Source organism: Erythranthe guttata, chromosome 3 (genome assembly GCF_056151865.1).
Source record: "Erythranthe guttata isolate IM_541 chromosome 3, IM_541, whole genome shotgun sequence".
NCBI lineage: Eukaryota > Viridiplantae > Streptophyta > Magnoliopsida > Lamiales > Phrymaceae > Erythranthe > Erythranthe guttata.
Genome location: NC_142535.1, coordinates 9,303,754 through 9,311,151, shown reverse-complemented (window position 1 = coordinate 9,311,151; position 7,398 = coordinate 9,303,754).

Below are 7,398 nucleotides of genomic sequence, written 5' to 3'. Positions count from 1 at the left end.
CCACCCGGGTAAATCGAAATCCTTGCGAATCAAATTTCGAGATCCGGTGAGAAAGAACGAGATGCCGTTTGGTACTGTGGGTATGGAGCACGAGATGTTTGTCTCACCAGAGGTGGAAACTGTACAGCCGGCGGCTGGCGCACAGAACGAGAAGAGGGGTAGGGTGGCTGGGCACGGGGTCGGCTTAGCAGGCGCCGTCGGCTCAGAGCGCGCCGCCAGCTTGGAGGTGAGTGGCGCGCTGTTTGAAGCATGTGTGGCAGACGAGTGGGGTGCATGTAGGAGAAGGCGCGCGCGCGTCAGGAACGTGGATCGACTGACGCGGCCGCGCGTTGGGCGTGGAGATAGGGGGATACGCGCGCGCGTCGGGCGCACTGCCGAGTGGACGCGCAAGTGGCACTCATTTGGGGGGACGCACGGGTGCGTTTGGGTCGCTGGGCGGCATGTTGTCACGCGCGCGTGGAGGGTTGCTGGTGGGGTGCGCGCGCACGTTTGGTTTTCCGAATTGGGGGAGTGACCGCGCGTGGTGCACGCTTGAGGAGGGTTTCGAGGATTGTTTGGGCGCGTGGAGCGAGACGGACACACAAATCGAGGTGGGCCGTGATTTTCACACGGTCAATCGCGGATGGGGAGAAACGGTAGGTGCTTGGAACGATGATTTGGGACCGAGTGCTAATTTTTGTCAAACCACTGACGGGGTTGGTTCTGGTAGACTTCGTTATGGGCGTCAAGTGGTGGATTTTGGGAGTTATAGTGACGAGTCATTCCAATTGGGTTCGTCGGATGAGTTGTCGGGATTTGGGAGTGAAGCTGAAGTAAGGGTTGAAGTGGAAGAAGAAGATGATATTGCGCTTGGGGATGTGAAGATAGACACTAGGAGGCAGAAGAAGGTTAAGCTGATCAATCTTGATCTAGTTGAGGTTGATGGTACATTGACCGAAGAGCATTTGCGGACTATTCGTCAGTTGGTTGGAGCTCCGAGAATATCGAGACTCTTTTGCCTAAAAACGGCGAACGATTATATTCGCCACTCGTCGGGTTTCACTCGGTGTATCTGTCGTACTTGACGTGTACTTCACAGATTACTCCGCATCTGACCTTGTTGAAAATATGTGAGGAGTTTAAGATAGGGTATAGTAAGTTGTCTCCGACTGTGGTTCGCACGTTCGAGGCGTTTCACCATAGGATGGCGGAAGTGGGATTGCCAAGTAGCCTCAATATGTTCAAGGCGTTGTTCATGTTACATCGGCCGAGTAGCCTACCTTTCTTCTTTGCTCATCCTGAGTTCCTTACATGTTTTTGAAGAGTGTTAAGTTGTCGTGGGGGGATTGGGAGTCCCGTTTCTTTTATGTGAAAGCGCCTTCTTTCCATGTTCCCCTAACCTGGAATCCCACCTGCAAGAATTTCAAGATCACGGAGAACATGGTCAAGAGAATCAGAGATTCTAGGTTGTGTGATGTGGAGTTTAATCCGGAGCATCTGATTTTTGACGGTCAGCGATGCATATCCTTTTGTTTAGTTGAATGCTATTATGTTGTTCTTATGTGTGTATTCAAAGTTAATGTTGCTTGATGTGCTATTCTTCAGTGTTAGTAATTTTTCAATTATCTTGTGTAGGTGATTGCATTGATTTCGCGGCGCTTAGAGCTAAGGCGAATGGGGATTTGAAGAAGCCGTTGAAGAAGGCTCCCGTGAAGTCGGGGAGTTCTTCAGGTAGTAGACCTCGGGAGGTGGCTCGCGTTGAGACTCCTCGAGTGAGTGAAGATGATCGTAGCTATTATGGTGAGCGAGAGATGTGTGATCCCGTGATTTATAATGGGAAGGGCAAGATGGTGGATGCTGAGTATGTGGTTGTTCCGAAGCGTCCCCGAGTAGATCCGGAGGTACCTTATGCGTTTCACGGTGGGGCAAGATATTTCTTGCCACGTCTGGCGATGGGAAAGAGTCCTTTTGGGACGTGTAGGATCGTAGCCTGGCGATGAAGAGGACCGCGGGTCTTGTCACGTCTGAGAAGGCGACGGGAAAGATATTTCTTGCCACGTCTGGAGGGGCCGCTTATAGGGAGTCTGTCGTGGAGGAAGCTGAGCGTTGCTTCCGGGAAAGTGAAGCTTGTCGAGCTATGATTGAGGACCTTGCATTAGCGGCGGTGTACACGCCGTTAGTTCGGACATGTCGCAAATACCTTCGCGATCTAGGTGGGATCAGTGAGAAGGTTATTTGAGAGATGGAGCTAGATATTTCCGATGAGGGAGAGGAGGTGGAGGAGGTTGATGAGACGAACACTGAGTTTTTGGATGATACTGTTGCTGATGACGCCACTACTGGAGCGTCTTCCGGTCATGATAGGGAAGCATACAGTAGTATAGGTTAGCTTGGTAGGATAGTTAACCCCCCCGTGGGTAGAAGATTTGGTTTATTTTTATCTTTGATGTAGATGGGTATGTCCACTACTATTTCGTTTGATTTTCGTTTGCGTTTGAAACTTGAAGTTTGATATTTTATTTTCTTAACTTTGACATTGTTAATGGTTGACACGTTGCTTGTATGTGTTTACATTTAGCAATGTGCGTGATGTACTTGATGAGAAGATCAGTCTTTCAAGATTTTTTATGGGGGTCGTGCCCCTTACTTAGACCTCGTAGGTCGTAAGTGCGTTAGGACCGTGGCCAAATTTTAAATGGAGTACCCGTTGAAAGTACGTAGAGAGACTTTGGTATTCATGCTGGCCAGGATGTATAGAATACCATAATTTCTCTACGTGTTCCTAGGGTCTTCATGATACTAATTCGAGATAGTAGTTATGCAGTAAACTAACCATAACCTTGAGATTGAATAAACAGACTTGTTCGATTCATGTAATCAAAGTGTAAATGTTACAAGCCTATTAGAGGCAAAGGAGAGAATCATATAAAAAACGAATTGTTGGAGATGACTAGAAAATATACTTAGTAAAAATGACAAATGCTTCTTCCTAGCCTTTCTTCTGCTTGTCTATATTTGATTTGTTGGCGATGTATAGGGAACCCTTGATGTCTTTATGCCTGAAAAACATGGTAGAGAATTTTGAAGTACTTGAAATGAATACTTAGTAATTTTGTGAGTTTATTGTAATTATTACCCCTGTGAAAATCGCAACTGTGCATTTTCCCCCTGTCATAAAAAAATTAGCAAATACCCCCCTATACTTATGTTTAGATAGCATACCCGATTCTGCTACGAGGGTGCTATGAGAGAGTGGTGTATTTTGCAGAGTGGTGGTGGTTGGGTGTCCCCCGTTGTGGACGGTGGTTGAGAACGGAGATGGTAAAGTTTGAGAAAATTAAATATTATTTCGGTTTTTTTTTTGTCTATGCTTAATACTTAAGAAAAAAAAAACAGAAAAAGAGAGAAAAGAAGTTGGGGGCAGTTTTGTCATTTCACACAACAAAAGGAAGAAAAATCGCAGAAATCGCGAGTGACGCACACGATTTGCGATAAGGGGTTTTTTTGCCTTCGACTAATAAATATAGGGGGGTATTTACTAATTTTTTTATGACAGGGGGGAAACCCACAGTTGCGATTTTCACAGGGGTAGTAATTGCAATAAGCTCGTAATTTTGTAGACTGATGTAATGTAGAGGGAGGGTTTACGTACTCAATATGGGGATTGAGTAAGTCTCTCGCACCTTGAGATATGAAATCAATTCGTGATTCGTAGTGTTTTGATGCATGGTCTTACCTGTCAAATTAGATGGCATTAATATATTAGGAGATATGTCAAATATATGTTGAGATGATATCAATAGCATACGTGGAATCACCCTTCGTAAGAGGATGCGAAGTATCTTCCCACTTTGGGCAATTGATTGGAGGAATATTCCACATCTTAATTGATCCTCAATCTGTAAGAAGATGTACGAAGGATAGGGAATGTTGAGGTGGGTAATGTTAGTAGCCCCCCAGTTAGGGTGAGGCATTCACGCACCTCGTCATGGATTAGAAAGTTCCCGAATATCATTGACATCCTTGCAAGCCAAGGGACGTGAAAGATTGCGAAGCCTGCAAGGGTGGTTGTTCTTAAGCGACTGTTGTAATATAAACGTTGTGGATGTTAAATTAGAGTAATTTGATGTAATTTGCGAGTATACCTCAAGCGTGGAACCTTTTGAGTTTCTATATATTCCAGATACTGGGTATAGGGTGTCCGTCAAGGTTCTCGAGGCGATATGCTCTGGTGTTGACCACTTGCGTTATTTTATATGGTCCTTCTCACTCGGGGTCGAGTTTGCCAATGGGGTGCGAGGCTTCGGCTCTTCGGGGGACTAAATCTCCCACTTGGAAAGAACGAGGGTGGACTTTTGAGTTATAGGCCTTTGTCATGCGCATTTTGTACATCAGTTGACGGATACACGCGATCTCTCTTAGTTCATCCACAAGGTCGAGGTTGGATCGCATTGATTCTTCATTAGCTTCTAGAGTATAGTTGGCGACTCTCCCAGAGGGTTTACCGATTTCGACGGGTGCGATAGCCTCTGCTCCGAAAGCTAAGTTAAACGGAGATTCAATGGTTGCCGTTCATGGGGTTGTTCGATATGCCCAAAAGGCGCTGGACAATTCTTCAACCCACTTCCCGTTGGCACTTTCGAGCCTTGTTTTGAGGTGCTGGAGTATAGTTCGATTGGTGACCTCAGTTTGGCCATTTTCTTAGGGGTTGGCAACGGAGGTGAAGAATTTCTTGATGGATAAGCCAAGACACTAACTCTTTACCTTATCACCACAGAACTGAGTTCCACTGTATGAAATAATGGAACGTGGGATCCTGAAACGGCATACAATGTTCTTCCAAAGGAATTGGATGAATTCTTCTCCTCTGATGCGAGCAAAGGGTTCGGCCTCCACCCACTTGGTAAAGTAGTCCACGACTACAATGAGGAACTTGCATCCTCCTGTGGCGGGCGGGAAAGAGCCGACCAAGTCTACTCCCCATTGGGCGAAAGGAATGGGACTGTCAATCAGTTGCATCAGCGCTGCTGGCTTATGGAGGATGTTGGCATGCTCTTGGCAGGGCTTACACCGCTGCACTAGTGTCTTCGCATCTTCATGCATTGTGGGCCAATAGTAACCTTGTCTCAATAACTTGAGCCCAAGATTCTTCCACTCAAATGGTTTCCACAAATGCCTTCATGTACCTCTCGAATTACGTAGTTTGTTGTAGTCGGGTGAGGCATTTGAGGTAGAGGAAAGAGAAACCTCGTTTGTAGAGCACTTCATGTACTATTACGAAGCGAGCGACTCTCGTTTTTAATTTTCGTGCTTGGGTGGGTTCAGTTGGAAGATCCCCCTTCTTGAGATAGTTCATGATATGAGTGATCCAACAGGGTTCGTCCTCCTCAGCGCAATGTATTTTCATCGGTGGGTGCTATCTCTGGTTGAGGTGAGGTGAGGAGAGTAACTTTTAGACTTCCGATGTTAGCCATGGATATTCCAAGTCTCGCTAACTTATCCGCGTGGACGTTGTTAGAGCGAGGTACTTGTTTAATTTTGTAGCCATCGAGCTTGGACAATAGAGTGTGCGCGAGGGCAAGATATTAAGCCATGGAGTCTTCTTTGGCTTCATAGGTACCAAGGACTTGGTTGACGATGAGCTGGGAGTCGGTTTGCATCAGGAGCTTACGTGCTCCGGCTGATAGAGCGATTCAGATCCCATCAATCAATGCTTCATATTCAGCTACATTGTTTGAGGCTGTAAATTCGAATCGTTGAGCGTACTCGAATTCGTGTTCGCTGGGGGTTGTTAGTACGATACCCGTTCCACCTCCCGTGGCCGTGGAGGATCCGTCAACACAAACGTACCAAGTGGGTAGGGAGGTGTTTTCATCTGTAGCGGTCCTCTCTATCAAAAAACTGGCTAGTACTTGAGCCTTGATGGCGGGGCGTGGTTTGGACTTTACCCCGTACTCACTCAGTTCTATGGCCAATGTATCTAGACGTCTGGATGTCTTGGGCTCCTCAATATTTTCTTGAGGGGATAGTTGGTGAGAACTACCACTTGATGTGATTGGAAGTAAGGTCGGAGCATCCTAGCTGCATTGATTAGTGCGAGGGTTAGCTTCTCCATGTTGGTGTAGCGTTTCTCAGCTCCTTAAAGAGCTTGGCTTGTATAATATATCGGTTGGTGACCTCTCTCCCCATCTCGAATGAGGACCACGCTATTGGCATCAACAGAGATCGCGAAGTAAAGGATGAGGGTATCTCCTGGTTGAGGCTTCGTAAATAGTGGTGGAGATGCGAGGTACGCCTTCAATTCGGCAAAAGCTTTTTGGCTTGCCTTATCCCACTCAAATTTTTTTCCACCCCTTATAATTTTGAAGAAGGGGAGACCTTTATCTACTGACTGGGAGATAAATCGGTTCAAGGATGCCAAACACTTGTTAAGCTGTTGGACTTCTTAATCGATGTTGGTGGAGCCTTGGAGGTGATGGCTTCGATTTTTGCGGGGTTAGGTTCGATTCCCCGCGGTGATATCACGTGTCCTAACAATTTTCCTCCTCGAAATCCTAATGAACAATTGAGGGGGTTGAGTTTCATCTTATACTCTGGTAGGATGGCGAAGAATTGACCTAAACCAGTTTGGTGATCCAAGACCTTGAAACTTTTGAGGAGCATGTCGTCGATGTATACTTCCATATTTTTTCCAATCCGGTCTGCGAACATCGTGTTCACCAGACATTGGTAAGTAGCTCCCGCATTCTTGAGACCGAACGACATGACTTGATAGCAGTAGATTCCTTGGTCTGTAATAAATCTGGCTCTCTCTTTATCTTCTGGGGTGAGCAGTATTTGGTTGTATCCTTGATAGCATCAAGGAAACTGAGAAGTTCTCATCCAGAGGTCGAGTCGATGAGTTGATCGATCCTTGGTAAAGGAAAATGATCCTTGGGACAAGCTTTGTTGAGGTCGGTGAAGTCCACACACAGTCTCCACTTGCTTCGGGGCTTGGGAATGAGTACCACGCTGGATAACCATTTGGGGTACTAAACCGGTCGGATATGGATTGCTTCTAAGAGTTTTGCAAATTCTGCTTTGATGTGTTTGTTGTGTTCAGGACCAAAGGTTCGCTTACGTTGCTTGACTAGCTTTAGTCTCTTGTCGACGTTGAGTTGATGCAGAGCCACCTTGGGGGGATCCCTGTCAAATCTTGGGCCTTCCAAGCAAACACGTCCTCATTGTGTCGAGGGAAGTTAACTAGCTGATTCTCCATCACTTAATCTAGATCAGAGCCGATGCGTAGGAGTTTAAAATTATCTCCAGGTGTGAGTTTTATGAGCTTTAGTTCTTCGACAGCTGCTAGCTTGGTGATGTCGTCATGTACGCTGATGAAGATTTCTTTGCTAGCCTCGATGACCGCGTTGACCCAGTTTT